This window comes from Dendrobates tinctorius, unplaced genomic scaffold (genome assembly GCF_039654945.1).
Source record: "Dendrobates tinctorius isolate UK_male_01 unplaced genomic scaffold, ASM3965494v1 ptg000359c, whole genome shotgun sequence".
NCBI classification, from domain to species: Eukaryota; Metazoa; Chordata; class Amphibia; order Anura; family Dendrobatidae; genus Dendrobates; species Dendrobates tinctorius.
Genome location: NW_027362025.1, coordinates 243,991 through 260,256, shown reverse-complemented (window position 1 = coordinate 260,256; position 16,266 = coordinate 243,991).

Sequence of the window (16,266 nt, the reverse complement as noted above, 5' to 3'; positions counted from 1 at the left end):
CACTAAAAATGACACCATTGCCTAATCTGCCCAGTCTGCTACTGGGATGCAAAACTCATTGGAGATCCATGACTTGTTCATTTGATGAAAGCTAGGCATTCTATACTTTCTGAGGACCGTCGGATGCACTTATCTGTTGGACACCACCAGCAGCGCTAAATACATCTTCTGAGAGAACACTGCCTGCTGGGCATGACAAAACCTTTAAGGTATGACAGGCAAGCCCAGGCCATTCTTCTATTTTTAAAGACCAAAATGGTAAAGGGTCAAAATTCCCCCTGAAGGTATTGATATTGAGCTCTAGATACTCCTGCACCATCTCTCCAGTCGTTTACAATGAGTCAGACTTTTACTCTGTTCTGCTGGTGCCTGGGTTGGTCTAAAAAATATGTGAAATGAGTCACAGAAATTGCTTATGCCATTTACGCTTCTGTTGCTAATGTTTTCGTGGTGATGCGTTGACATTTCCGGTTTGGAAGTCTAGACCTGTGATGCACACTTTGTGCCTCACTGCTGTCTTGGGGAAAACCACCCTTAAGATTGTCTACAACCATGTTTTGATACTCCAGCATGCGCGGGTCCCTTTCCAGGGGAAGAAGCCTTTGTCAAAACGTAATTGTACCATGAATCTAACAGAGTGGCAACCCAGTAGTCAGCACTATTTCTAACGCTAAGAATACGGGCATCATGTTGAAGATAGTGTAGCAAAAAGGCCCTCATGTGTCGGGCGCTTCCATGAGGTCCAAGTTCATGGTGTGCTGGTGGCGGGGTAACACTCAAGTTTGTTTCCTCCATCGACTCCCGCAAACCACAAACAGCAGAGAGGAGATAACTAACTTCTTCATCTCCTGACTGTTGCTCACCCATCACCTCTTCCACCTCGTCCTTCTCCATTTGGTTCTTGACTCCTGTACCTTCAATAACAGTTTGTCTGTTAATATGGGCCCCCTTGATCGCTGTAATCCACTCTCCCATGGCACCTGCCTTGGCGGCGACCATCTGGAACTTAGACATATTTTTATCCCTTCCGCATCCTTCTCTGCTTCCATCTTTTCCTCTGGGACCACCACCTCCTCCTGGAGACTATTCAAAGTGTGCTGCAGCATGTAGATGATATGAATAGTGGTGCTGATGACAGCATCATCAGTGATAACCATCTAAGTAGCCATTTCAAAACTATGCAGAAGGATGCAGAGGTCCTTCATCTGTGCCCACACCACAAGTGTGATTTGCACCACGTCCGTAAAGCGTTGGCCCATGCTATGCAAAATGACATTCTGCACCAGGGGTCATCACTGCATCGACAGTCATGTGCAGAGTGGAATTCAACCATGCTGGCATATCACAAATCAAATGGTTTAAAGGTCGAAAAACCTCTGTAATGATGCAAGTCAATGACCTGCTAGGTGCGATCGGCGGAAATGAGCACACAGCGACCATGCTTTGTTCAGCAGCACATCCAGGCCAGGATAGTGACAGAGAAATTTCTGTACCACCAGATTGAGGATATGAGCTATGCAAGGCAAATGCACGGGTTGCCCCGGCGTAGAGTCACCACCTGGTTTGCAGCGTTATCGCACAAATCCTTTCCTGCATCCAAGTTCAGTGAAGAGAGAGAGACAATGAGGGTGCTTGTGGAGGCCTTAGAGGAGGTGGAGAAGCGAGAAGCAGTATAGGAAGTGTTAGATACAGAGATTTGTCCCACAGGTCTTGGGGATTCCAAGACATGTGGAGCAGCCCCTTGACTGCTGGCCCCCACAGCCACCAGCGCCACCCAGTGCCCAGTTAGTGAGATATAACGCTCCTGCCCATATATGCCAGTCCATGTGTCAGTGGTGCAATGCACCCTGACAGGCATAGGTTTTTTCAGGGAATGGGTGATGTCTGTGATATGCTCGTGTAACGCAGGCACAGTTTTCTTAGAGAAGTAATGGCAACTGGGCAACTGATATGGGGTGACTGCGACCGCAATTAACTTTCAGTAAGCATCTGTATCCAGCAGTCAGAAATGTAGCATTTCCGTGGACAGCATATTGGAGATGGTGGAGTTCAAGCTCTTTGCTTAGGGATGTGTAGCAGGAAACATTCTTTTTACGTGACCACAACTGTGGGACCAAGGGCTGGCTGCTGTGCTAAGAGAAGGTGAAGTAGGGTGAACAGGACAACCTTTTGGACTGTGAGTGAGGTGCAGGCGAAGATGTTATTGTGGAGTGAGAAAGATGTGTTGTGCTCAGTGAAACAAAAGCAGCTGGCATGTCCACTTTCGTAACAGCTGATGGGTTCTCACTCACCCCGACTGCTGGAGGCAAACAAGTGGAGGTTCTGCGGCCGGAGACCTCTGTGAGAACACTTGGCCCGGTGATGGAGGAGGAAAAAGCAGCAGATGCGGAAGATTGATCTGCAGGTGATTGGCATTTTAGCGCAATGTTATTAGGCATGTTGATCGTGCATGTTCCGTTCATGCATGTAGTAGTCAATTTTTGCCTCTACTGAGTCTTTTTTTACAGAGTTGGAAGATAAAGTGAGTTGTGTCATCCTTTGTAGTCTCAAAAAAGGCCCAGACTAGGCAAACCATGCCACCTCTGTGAAGTGCAGACTCATGATCAATGCTCGCCAAAGCCGCAGTTGTGGCTGAGGATGCAGTGCTTGTTGTGTTTGCATCTCTCCATGTTTGCGCGGCAAGCCACAACGTAACCTCCTCGTCTTCCTCCTCCTCTGATGCCCATGTAATAGAATGTGTGAACGGTTCTGCAGACTGGCCCAACAGTGGGTAGTTGGAAATTTGTGATGTGGGGAGAAACAAGGGTAATTGGGGTGCCTCCTTAGGATTGTACTGTGTGTGATGTTAAGGTGGAGGAAGAGGAGGAGAGGCCACTTCATGTAGTGCTTGTCATCCACTGAAGCACATGCGCTTTCTGACCCTCAGCTACAAGATGTATGGCTGTGCGGCTGCCAAAAGGAGTTGAGTCACCTGTCCAGTGACAGATGTTAGTTTTCTTTAGATAGCATGAGACGGTGTTTGTTTAGTTGAGCTCTCAGTAACATTTTCACCTAATCCACGTACACATCAAACACCTAGCCTATTTCCTCTTTAACCACAGCCTTTCTTTTTCCCACTCTTGTTGTACATTCCCTTCTCCTCTTTTATCCAGCTATTTCACAACCTTAGGTCCAGACCTATCAAGCATCTGTCACTAAATGAACAATCAGTATTTACTTTCTTAGATTGTGTGCCTGAACAATATTAGACGTAATGATTTTGACTAGCAAATGGGGCCTCCTGGCGGAACCCCAATATTAGGCCTATTAATTTTGATTAGTAAATGGAGCATCCTGATTCCTGACTGCAATACAGTTATAGCTCAAACTATTTGGATTAGCAAATTGGGCCTCCTGGCTGAACTCCAATATTAGGCCTAACGATTTTGATTAGCAAATGGAGCCTCCTGATTCCTAACTGCAACACAGTTTTAGCCCAAACAATTTGGATTAACAAATGAAGCCTCTTGACTACAATACAGTTTTAGCTCAAACAATTTGGATTAGCAAATGTGTCCTCCTGGCTGAACCCCAATATTAGGAATAACGATTTTGATTATCAAATGGAGTCTCATGATTCCTAACTGCAACACAGTTTTAGCCAAAACAATTTGGATTAACAAACGGGGGCCTCTTGACTACATTACAGTTTTAGCTCAAACAATTTGGATTAGCAAATGGGTCCTCCTGGCTGAACCCCAATATTAGGACTAACGATTTTGATTAGCAAATGGAGCCTCCTGCCTGCACAACACTATTGCCACAAACTAGTTAGTTACACTGAGAAAATGGCCCCAGCAAGCCATTATGTCTTCTTTTTGTATGGAGACGGGACATGTGACTTCAGCAGCCAATCACAGAAGTCCTTGTGTCATGACATTGTGGATGGTTTCTGTGCCCTGATTGGCTTCCAGAATGTACCCACATTAAATTATTTTTAAAAAATACACTCCGCCGCTCCTCTGACCTAGACACCCCCCTCCCCTAATAAAACACGTCCCCCCGCTCATCATACAGCAGAGTCAAAACAAGAGCATTAGTGAAAATGCTATCATTTACTGATCTTTGATAGAATTTTACCGACTCTGAGGAAAAATGCTCTGGAAAATGAACATTAATCTGAATATGCTACGTTTGTGACAAATTTGATATTGGCTAATGTTTTCCGAACAAGTTCGCTCATCTCTAACCCTTATGGATGGAACCACAAGTCCTAGCTATGGCTACTCATTCTTTGATGTAGCTTGTCTGTAGTCACACAAGGTTTCATTTTTGGGCTGCAGGATCCAGGGTCTTGGCACTCAGGGAATGGAAGGCAGAATTATTTGATGTCAGAAGCCAGGTGGAAGTGCGTAACTCTGGGGAACCTGGCTGGTCTGTAGTTGTGGTGCAGCTCCTGGGCTCACTGTCCTCTTTCACGGGGATGCAGAATTGTCTGTACTCATGCAGTGCTCTCTTCCTGGATTCCCACTGTCCTTTTTCAGTAATGGCTGACAACCCCCAGCTGTTCACAGTAAATCAATAAAATTAAATTGTACTTTTATTGATTTACTGTGAACAGTTGAAAGTTTGCAATTTTTACCAATCATCATAATTTGCAGTGGGGTTTGAACAATTTTGATGCAACTGTATGTTATATATTTTCTTAGATTTGCTTGTACAAATTTATTTCTGCAAAGATTGTTGAAATAGAATCATAGAATCATAGAATCGTAGAGTTGGAAGGGACCTCCTGGGCCATCTGGTCCAACCCCCTGCTCAAAGCAGGATTCGCTAAATCATCCCAGTTAGATGTCTGTCCAGCCTCTGTTTGAAGACTTCCATTGAAGGAGAACTCACCACTTCTCGTGGCAGCCTCTTCCACTCATTGATCACTCTAACTGTCAAAAAGTTTTTTCTAATATCTAATCTGTGTCTCCTCCCATTCAGCTTCATCCCATTGCTTCTAGTCTTTCCTTGTGCAAATGAGAATAAAGTTGATCATTTAATACCCAGACTCACAAATGTTTTTAGTTCATGTTCAGATATTGAAACTGATACTGAAACATTTTAGTACCAAAGAAAAAGAATACTGAATATTGATACGCACTTAAAGTGGTGGTCTAAAGTCAAAGTACATTTCATTGTAAGTCCCAGTCTATCTAGTGCCATAATCTAAGCTATTTTCTAGTTTACTTGCATTAAAAATTCCCAACTTTTCCCTAACTACAGTGACTACCTGCTATTATATTTCTTTCCCTACTTCCTGTGTGATGACGTTTCGTTTCAGTGTGGCGCCCCCAGGAGTATAGTCGCCACAATGGCATTGCCTTCCTCCTAGGGAGTGTGATGTCATGCTTGGAAGCTATAAAGGATCTCTCTGGCAGTTAATCACAACACACAACACAGCTCCCACTCCAGGCCAGCAGAGGGAGCTCTGAACCCCAAACTGGGGGAAGAGTTGCTCTCTGAGGGCTAGGAAGGGGAAATTAGGAGTTCGTGTGAGGAGGGCAACGTGTGTGGACGTGGAGGAGAAGAGCTGGGAGATTGAGCCGAGAGTTCAGGCTCATTCCCAGCTATGGCGCATGATCTGGAGTCTGGACTCCAAGGCTGTACGGACACTGATGGTCCTGCAACAGAAACCGGAGGAATAGGAAACAGTAAATGCTCTATTCCCACATAAGACTTGGAGGCACAACAGTGACATGTGAGCCAGAAGAGGAAGGCTACAGCTGTCTGCCATACGAGGGAGTTCTAAGGAGAATAAACAAGTGGCACTTCAGTGTAACACAGTACTGCAAGTACCTAAAAATAAGCACTAGGAAGGAGACTACACAACCCATCTGCATAGAGAGATTCCTAAGTTGCTTCCAGGCTAGCCAGCTCCTGTGCCATCTCTAATCTGGACCCTGGACTGCATTTGCCAAGCAAAGTAAAGGTAAAAAAAACTGCACCCTGTTGTGTCCTTGCCTTCTTCCTGCAACCTCTCCAGCACTGCTACATCTCTGTGCCAAACACTACACCTGCTTCCTCAACACCTACCCTCTTCATCTACTCTGCCCTGGGACTGCAGCCCTGCCTGTGGAGGGTTACAACATCATTGCTGCACCACACCATCTGTCCCAGAGGATCTGTTTGCAGTGTCGGCTTAACATCTTCATTGCCGAGCACCAAAGGTGGCATCACGTATCATCCACTCATAAACTTTAATCATCAGCCACACTATTCTTTTACATGGATGCCCAGGGCCACAGACCGGGTCACCACTACTGTGACACTTCCCTCTGAGATATCGGCCCGGTACCGAGTACCCCACTGCCCTGGCGGGCGATCCATTTTGGCATCACGAACAGGATTAACGGAGTCCGGCATCCCTGGTTCCTGTGTGCCAAAGACTGTGTTTGGTGCTATAGACTGTGTGCGTAATTGGCACCATTGCCGCCATTATCAAGCTGATTGGCGCGCGGGAAGAAAAGGGGGAAGACCTTCATGGGCGGAGTCAGCCGAGAAGCGCGAAAAGAGAAGAGTGTGCGGAAAGTGAGAAGCTGAGGCCTGCAGTTCCGGTGCCCCCTGATCCAGCCGAGGAGCAGCATCCGGTAAGCCAGCGCAACCCCGCGGCCTGGCCCACGTTAACTAGGGGGAGAGAAAATGTCTGAGGACAACGCCAATGCAGCGGCGGACGCTCCTGTTAACCTCCCAGCACCGCCAGATGCAGGGTCCAGCGCAGCTGCGGCTCCAACAGTGCCACTGAATCCGGCAGCCAGCACTACCTCCAGGGCACCGCAAGAATCAGCTCCCACCGCAGCGGTCCCCATAATGCCGCTGTCCATGCCCTACATACCGGGAGCGGCCTGGCTACCGCAGTACTAGGGTGAGTCACATACCCTGAGTGAATTCAAAGAGAGACTGTGCAGCTTGTTTGAAGTGTATCCCCTGTCTGAAAGTCAGAAAGTGAACATTCTTATTGGGCAGCTAACAGTTGCAGCGCAGAGAGAAGTAAAAGCCTGGCAGGACACTGATAAAGAGACTGTTAAAAAGATTCTGGCTAAGCTCAGAAGCACCTTTGACACCCGCACTGCAGCTGAAATAAAGATGAGATTCTTTGCATGTAAGCAGAGAGCGCAGGACAGTATACGGGACTGTGCTCTTAACCTGCAGGAGGTGCTGCGAGCCATAAAGCAGATGGATCCAGACAGTGTGCAGGACGGAGACAGACTGTTAAAGGAGCAGTTTATTGAAGGACTCCTATCCAGTACCTGCAGAGCACAGCTGCGCATTATAGCCCTGCAGAACCCTGACCTGGATTTTGCAGACTTCAAGGACAGGGCTATCCGGGTGCTGCATGAACCAACTGTCAGCCGTCCAGCGCCCCCTAGGCGCCCAGCGATCACCTACCACCAGGAAACAACATCTTTCTCCCTCAACCCTGTGGAGGCTGATGCACAGACTCTGGACAATGACCCATCTTCAGAACTGTGTCTTCAGGTCCAGGAGTTGACAAAAGGTATGGCTGCACTTGCCAAAACCGTGCAGTCCCTGCAGGAGTCCTCCAAGGAGAAGATCCAGTTGGCCTCCAGTCCAGAGGATGTCCCGTGGATGCGGAGGAAGAGGATCCCGCCACTCCGAGGGAGGAATAGCGATCGCTATGACCATAACGGACATCCCATCTGTCTGTCGTCACTGCCACAAAGCAGGCCACCCCGCAAAATTCTGTCCCCTAAACGAGTAACCCCTGGGGCAGAGGGCCAACGCCCAGGAGTAGGACCACAAGGCCCAAGGAACTGGCAAGCCAAGTATGTTGGAGGGTGACCAGTCCTCCCAGTGGTGATTGATGGCATCCCCATGAACGCTTTGCTGGACACTGGCTCTCAGGTGACTACTATGCCGTATATCCTTTACAAGCGGTATTGGGCTGACTCTGAACTTACCCGTGGCCCAACTGATGAACTGACGGTCGTTGCTAGTAATGGTCTGTCTTTACCGCAGATAGGATGTAAAGAAATTACTCTTAAAGTGGGACGAGTGGAGTTAAAATCTCATGGTCTGATAGTTGTAGACATTGATCGACGAGAATGTAATCCTATGATGACCTTAGGTACCAATGTCATTGAAAATTGTCTTTCCGAGGTTATTGTTTTGTTGCAACAGGTGACTGAGGCTGCTGGTTCCAGTGGACAACGAGTCCTGCAGAAGGAGATCAAGGCCCTGATGCAAAGACAGCAGGTAGAACTCTCTGGCGGAGAAATTGGCAGCGTCAGAGTGAGTGATTCTTTCCCAATTGCAATACCCCCCAGATGTGAAATGTTGATTTGGTGTCGGGCAGCCATAGGCCTCAGAGGGAAGGATTACCAGGCAGTGGTAGAACCAGTGTACTCTGATAGCCGGCCCACTATCCTGACAGCCAGAGGGGTAGTTGATATTCGCAAAGGGAGAGTACCTGTACGCCTCTTGAATTGTGGGGAGGAGGAGGCCACAATACCTTGGTATACCACAGTTGCTAAGCTGCTTACTGTCAGTAACAATGCAATACGGGCAGCAGATCCCTTGGTCTCATCCGACCAGGTGGAGGACAATGCCTCTGTAAAGCAGCTGGAGGAGTGGTGCCAGCAACTGCAGGTGGGGACTGACTCCACCCCTTCATACCAAAAGAATGGGGTTTACCGAGTGACTCAGGAGTATGAGCTGGTATTCAGTAAACACACTCTAGATTTTGGGAAGGCAAAAGGGGTTCAACATCATATCCCCACTGGAGACCATCCACCCATAAAAGAAAGGTACCGGCCTATACCCCCAACACAATACCATTGTGCTAAAAGTATGTTGCGGGAAATGAAGGAAGCTGGGGTGATCAGAGACAGTTGTAGCCCCTGGGCAGCTCCAATAGTATTGTGAAAAAGAAAGATGGTACCATGAGAATGTGTGTTGATTACAGAAAAATTAACAGCATTACACATAAGGATGCCTAGCCATTACCCTGAATTGAAGAGTCATTAGCCGCACTTAAAACTGCTAACTATTTTTCCACCTTGGATCTCACTAGTGGGTATTGGCAGGTTCCCGAGGCAGACAAGGAGAAAACAGCGTTTACCACCCCAATGGGTCTCTGAGTTCAACTACATGCCATTCGGGCTCTGCACCGCTCCAGGGACATTCCAACAGCTGATGGAGTGCTGTCTGGGACACAAGAACTTCGAGACAGTCCTGCTGTACCTTGATGATGTCATTGTTTTCTCCAAGACTTGTGAAGACCATCTGAAACACCTGGCTGAGGTGTTTGAAGCCTTGTCCAACTTTGGCCTGAAGGTGAAGCCTTCCAAATGCCACCTTCTGAAGCCCAAGGTTCAGTACCTTGGTCATGTAGTGAGTGCAGAAGGTGTGGCACCAGATCCTGACAAAGTCACAGTCATCCGGGACTGGCAGAAGCCCAGCAACCTCCATGAAGTACGTCAATTCCTCGGGCTGGTAGGTTACTACCGAAGGTTCATCAAAGGCTTCACTGAGATAGCCACTCCTATGCAAAATCTTCTGGTGGGGCAGCCCAAGAAGGCCAGAAAGCAGAGTCCTACATTCGAATGGAATGAGGAGCTGGAGAGGTCCTTCATTCGACTGAAGATGGCTCTCACAGGAGATGAAGTTCTGGCCTACCCAGATTATGACCAACCGTTTGTTCTGTATACTGATGCCAGCAACATGGGACTGGGAGCAGTACTGTCACAGGTACAGAATGGCAAAGAAAGAGTGATCTCCTGTGCCAGCAGGAAGCTTTGTCCCACTGAAAGGAACCCTGACAACTACAGTTCCTTCAAGCTGGAGTTCCTTGCCATAGTCTGGGCTGTGACTGAATGATTCAAGCATTACCTAGCTTCAGCCAAGTTTACCATCTTCACGGATAACAACCTGTTGACTCACTTGGAAACTGCAAAGCTAGGTGCACTGGAGCAGCGATGGATGGCTCGGCTGTCTAACTATGAATTTACCATCAAGTACCGAGCAGGGCACAAGAATGCCAATGCTGACGCGCTGTCCAGAATTCCTATTCTGCCAGATGCAGAAGACCCTTAGGCACTGGAAGAAATCGAGCTACCTGCCTTCCACCGGCCAATTGCGGCCCAGCGTGCCCAAGGAGTGAGAAACAGACGATCTATCATGAAAGAGGCCACCCTAAATCCATTGCCTCATCATGACTGGGCAGAAACCCAGGATAGCGACCCCGCAGTCCGCCTGGTGAAGGAGCTACTGTCACAAGCTGACTCACGCCCAGAGTTGGATGCTCTTGAAGAAACCCAGCAGTTGTGGAAGGAAAGAGGCCGGCTGTTCATCTATGAAGGAAAGCTGTGTTGGAGGAGTATCAATGCCCGCACTCATGAGTTGGTCTGGCAGGTGGTAGTCCCAAAGAGAGAGGTATCAATGGTCCTGGAAGCGTACCACAATGGAGCCGGACACTTCGGATGGAAGAAGTTGGAAGTCTTGCTCCGGGAGAGATTCTACTGGGCTGGTATGAGGAAGGCTATTGAAAATTGGTGCCGGGAGTGTGGACAATGTAACCTGCGCAGAAAGGACCGTAACAGCCAACGAGCTCCTTTGCAGCCAATAATAACCAAGCAACCACTTGAGTTGGTTGCCCTGGACCATGTGAAGCTGGTCCCAAGCCGTTCCGGCTACATTTATGCTCTTACCATCGTTGACCACTACTCGAGATTCCTGGTAGTCGTGCCTGTCAAGGATCAAACAGCCAGGACAGCAGCCAGAGCATTCCAACAGTACTTTTGCCGACCGCACGGTTACCTTGAGAGAGTGCTTACAGATCAAGGTCCAGCTTTCGAGGCAGAAGTGTTCCAGGAATTCTGTAACTTGTACGGTTGCAAGAAGATCAGGACAACCCCATACCATCCACAGACCAATGGCATGTGTGAAAATATGAACCAGGTGGTGATTGACCTACTGAAGACCTTGCCTTTGGACGAGAGGAATCTGTGGCCAGAAAAGTTGCCAGATCTTATAGACCTCTACAATCACATTCCTGTGAATTCCACCAACTCTACTCCAGCCTACCTAATGAGAGCGAGGCCTGACAAGTTGCCTATTGATTTGGATATGGGAGTCCTTACCCCTGAAGTAACATCCCTAGATGCTGACTGGTATACAGAAAGGCAACAGCAATATCGAAGGGTACAAGAGTGTGTGGAATAGAGTCTAGCTCAGGCAAGACAAAAACAAGAGAAGAACTACAACCAAAATGCACCTGCAGTTCCCTTGTCACCAGGAGAACAAGTCCTCAAGAGGAAAAGAAGGCTACATAAATTGGATGACCAATGGGAAGCTCAACCCTACACCGTCTTACCATCGAACTTCGACAACACCAAAGTGTGCCTTATCAGTAAGGATGGAGGTGGGTGAGACCTCAGCAGCAGTATCAAGGGATCATCTGAAATTGTGCCCTGACCAGTTAAAAGAAAGGATGGAAGAACAAAACAATCTTCAGCCCATTGAAGAAGAGGAAGAAAAGGTCAGCACTGTATTTGGTGAATTCCCTGAAAACTGGACAAGAATGGGTCCCGCCATTGTAGTTCCTGTCCTAACTTTTCCCCAGCCTACTGCAACTGAAATAGCAGAGACTCAAGAGAACGTTGAAAATCAGGAAATTCAGGCAGCGGATGCCACATCAGCAGTGGAGCCAGAGAATCCTCACCCTGCCAGTGGTGAATCTGTCATGCCCACAGTGAGTCTAAGAGTTCGCAGACGGTTACTACCTAGTTTACCCACACCAGTGCTACGTAGGTCTGTCCGTAGTACCCAAGGTATTCCACCCCTAAGGTTCCGCATATAGATAAGTTTTGTAAATGTTAATCTGTAAATATGCAACGTTTCAAGTTTTGTGCCTACAGAGACTCTGTAAGACTTTTTGGATATTTTCTTTTGTTTCAAGGGACAATTGGACCACAGGACTATGTGTGGTCAAAACTTTCTTGTAAATAGTTTACCAACTTGCTCAGGAATTGGACCTTGACATTGGCGCATGGACTAATCATCATCAGGGCTATTTTTGAGCTTTGGATTTTGTAATTTTTCATTTATTTGAAATCTTGTTACATTTATAATTGTTAATTTGTTAATATGTTTCACATGTTTTTCTTCAGTCCGGGAGTACTGAATTGCACTAGGGGGAAATGTGGTGCCCCCAGGAGTATGGTCGCCACAATGGCATTGCCTTCCTCCTAGGGAGTGTGATGTCATGCTTGGAAGCAATAAAAGATCTCTCTGGCAGTTAATCACAATACACAACACAGCTCCCACTCCAGGCCAGCAGAGGGAGCTCTGAACCCAAAACTGGGGGAAGAGCTGCTCTCTGAGGGCCAGGAAGGGGAAATTAGGAGTTCGTGTGAGGAGGGCAATGTGTGTGCAGGAGATGAGCTGGGAGATTGAGCCGAGAGTTCAGGCTCATTCCCAGCTATAGCGCATGATCTGGAGTCCGGACTCCAAGACTGATGGTCCTGCAACAGAAACCGGAGGAATAGGAAGCTGTAAATGCTCTATTCCCACATAAGACTCGGAGGCACAACAGTGACGTGTGAGCCAGAAGAGGAAGGCTACAACTGTCTGCCATACGAGGGAGTTCTAAGGAGAATAAACAAGTGGAACTTCAGTGTAACACAGTACTGCAAGTCCCTAAAAATAAGCGCTAGGAAGGAGACTACACAACCCATCTGCATAGAGAGATTCCTAAGTTGCTTCCAGGTGAGCCAGCTCCTGTGCCATCTGTAATCTGGACCCTGGACTGCATTTGCCAAGCAAAGTAAAGGTAAAGAAACCCTGTTGTGTCCTTGCCTTCTTCCTGCAACCTCTCCAGCACTGCTACATCTCTGTGCCAAACACTACACCCTCTTCCTCAACACCTACCCTCTTCATCTACTCTGCCCTGGGACTGCAGCCCTACCTGTGGAGGGTTACAACATCATTGCTGCACCACACCATCTGTCCCAGAGGATCTGTTTGCAGCGTCGGCTTAACATCTTCATTGCCGAGCACCACAGGTGGCGTCACGTATCATCCACTCATAAACTTTAATCATCAGCCACACTATTCTTTTACATCGACGTTCAGGGCCACGGACCGGGTCACCGCTACTGTGACACTTCCCTCTGAGATATCGGCCCGGTACCGAGTACCCCACTGCCCTGGTGGGCGATCCATCAGTATCCCAGTATTATCAGGGGGAAGAGTTTGCGGTCATTGACACAGCCATTGCCACCTTTTTCAAATGAAGCGACATCAGTGACATTTGTTTTTAGGGACAGTGCAAGTTCCTGTGCACTGTGAGATGTGTACAGTCACAGTACGCTCTTTTTGGTTGGCTCAGCTCAGTAGTAATGAGCTGGAACCAGAGTGGTGTCATAAGACCCGGCCTGCAGGTGACCAGCGTAGCCCCCCGCAAGTGATGTCATTGGTCTCCAGCAGGCCAAGTGTCATGAGACCGCTCTGTTGCCTGCTCATTACTACTGAGCTGAGCCGACAACAAAGCGCACTGTGATTGTACACATCACGCAGTGAACAGTGCAGGGAGACACAGCAGGGAGCATCTAGCCCTTGAAATGAACCAATGTCCTGTCAAAAGACACTAGACCTATTCTTGTGATTAACTGCTTCTCTGTCAGAAGATACCAGCTCCTTTCCCATTACTTCCTCAAGTCTATTACACCTGGCTATACTGAATCTGTGCTACCAGCTCTTCTTGTCTATCTGCAATCCTGAATAATCTGCTGTCCTGGTCCTCAGTGATCCACTTGTTATCCGTCAGTTTCACTCCGCTTCACCATCAACTCTGTTCCTTGCTGTTCACCCAGACCTATGCTTTGGAGAATCCATTTCACTACTTTAGCTTCATGATTTATGCCACATAAAAAGTATACATATATTTGACTGTTGTATGCACTATAAAAATTTAATAAAATTTATGAAAGTCAAAAATCAATGGGGTATTTTTTTTAAGCAACAAAAGCTTATTCATTGTATAATATGTCAGAAACACACATACTTCTATTAGTGCAAGATGAGAACAATTATTACATAGCAGTGATTACAAGTAAAAGGGAAATACTAAATTGTAAAATAAATGTGAAAAATGAATGTTCCAGTTCCCTTTCTATTTAAAAATAAAAAAACAAACATTAAAAAATATTTATAAAATTGCTGCATGCATAATTGTGCCAACTAATCAACTCTAAAAACTACCGTATTTATTTATATAGTAAATGCTGAACTAGTAAAATATGTTAAAATGCTAGCATTGGAATTTCTGTAGCCACAAATCCCCCAAAATACTGTATGTACACAAGTCAAATTTTATTTAAGTTTTTTGCAAATGTTTATATTAAAAAAACAAAAAAAAAAACTATACATGTTTGTTATCACTATAATCGTACCAGCTGAGGAAATCATGTTGCCAGGTGATTTTTACAGCACAATGAATGCTGAAAAAACAAAAGCTAAAAAAAAAAATGCCAAAATTGCAATTTTTTCCCCCTGCATTTTAATCCATTGTATGGTAAAGTGATATGTGTAATTCAAAACTGAAACTCATCCTGAAAAAACAAAAAAAACAAAAGACCTAATTTGGCTATGTCAAAGCCGGCAGGGACGTGCCTCTTGGCGGAGTCACCTTGTCCCTGGCTGCGCTTTCAGCAAAGTTTGTTATGCAGGAGATGTTTGAGTTTCTTTTATCAAGAAAGAGTTAAATTATGGTTGTAAGGAAAGGATGTAAACATGCACAGATTTTCTTTCTGAAAAAAAAAAATAAAGTGGGTCCAATTTCAAGCAAGCTGCACAAGTCACTAGATGGACCTGGCAGCCAACAGTTTTTTCCATAGTACAGCATGAGACTTGCAATGAATTATAAGTTAGCAAACACATGAGAAAATCTGTTATGGTAATAATTTACCTTGGTGTACTTAAAATAAGCATTTATTTCTCCATTTGTATTGGAGATGGCAAGTAGCATAAATTGCGCAGCCCCAAGTGCCTAAATGTTCCGACCATTATGATGAAGTATAACTTTACATCTCCTGGCACTTATAGATTTTACTGTGGGATACTGCGTAGAAAGTCACATTGTAACAAAGACATCCTAGCACAATATGTAAAATATTATTTCTTCTACTAATAATATATTTGTCTTTCTTGTAAGTTAATAAAACAATATGAAGGCTGTTGCTGCATGTTTTCTCTGATTAGATTTAACTTTAATTTCAACTGGGGAAAATCCAGTAACTATATTACCAGCCAGGGAAATATAATAGGACCATTATTTTACCTAGTACAAGAATGCATTGTTCGGGACTCGGAAACAGCATGAATGAGTAACTCAAATTTTGGCCGTGAGATGTACTTCTAGGTACAAAAAACTAAGATGAAAAATGTAATCATTAAAAAATGTTGCTCTTAGTAATGGTTTACATTCTGCAAACAAATCATGAAGTAATAGAGGGGGGTCTCCCAGCTAGGACCCTTCCAACTAAATCAATTATCCCTCAAAAATATCTCTTAAGAGGAAGTATATCATCAGAAAATTACATATTATTTAAGAGGATTCTCCCATTTGATAAAGTAATTGGATATTTCCAAAATAAGCCATCACTTAATGATCAGTGTAGTACGATCTTTGGGGCCCCCATTAATTAATCCTGAAAATTGAAGGGTAGCTTCCCTGGTCGACCATCATGTCCTCTTTACTGATTTTTGCCCATGCATGGCAATGAGACACTGTTACACCTGAGTGACTGGAAGCTGCTTTGTTCAAGAAAAACTTATTTTCAAGTTATTAAATTGCTTTAGTTAGTTAGACAGAATGAAAATAAGCAAGTTTGCAATTGACCTGCTTTTTCAATCTGCTGTCATAGGCTATCTGACTGAGTACGCTTCATATCAGTCCGTGGCAGTTTTAATTACAGCAGGATCCTATCTACCCATATAAATGTAAATTATCAGCTCATAAGAGGAGTCACATTAGATTAGGCTCCTCTCAAAGAAGGTCGCCTTGTTGTGGCTGCTGGGCATGCATGAATTGGCCAAGATATGTGCTAAGTATCTTTGTTTTTTCTACTTTCTAGAACAGTAATTCAATTCAAATTTAATATATTTCATATTTACATGCTATAGCATTACAGAGTGCATCTTTGTTTGTTATTTATAGAGATGGCTACTCTTATTTTGCACCTGTACACAGCAGTTTTCTGTTTGGAAGTGACGGTCAGT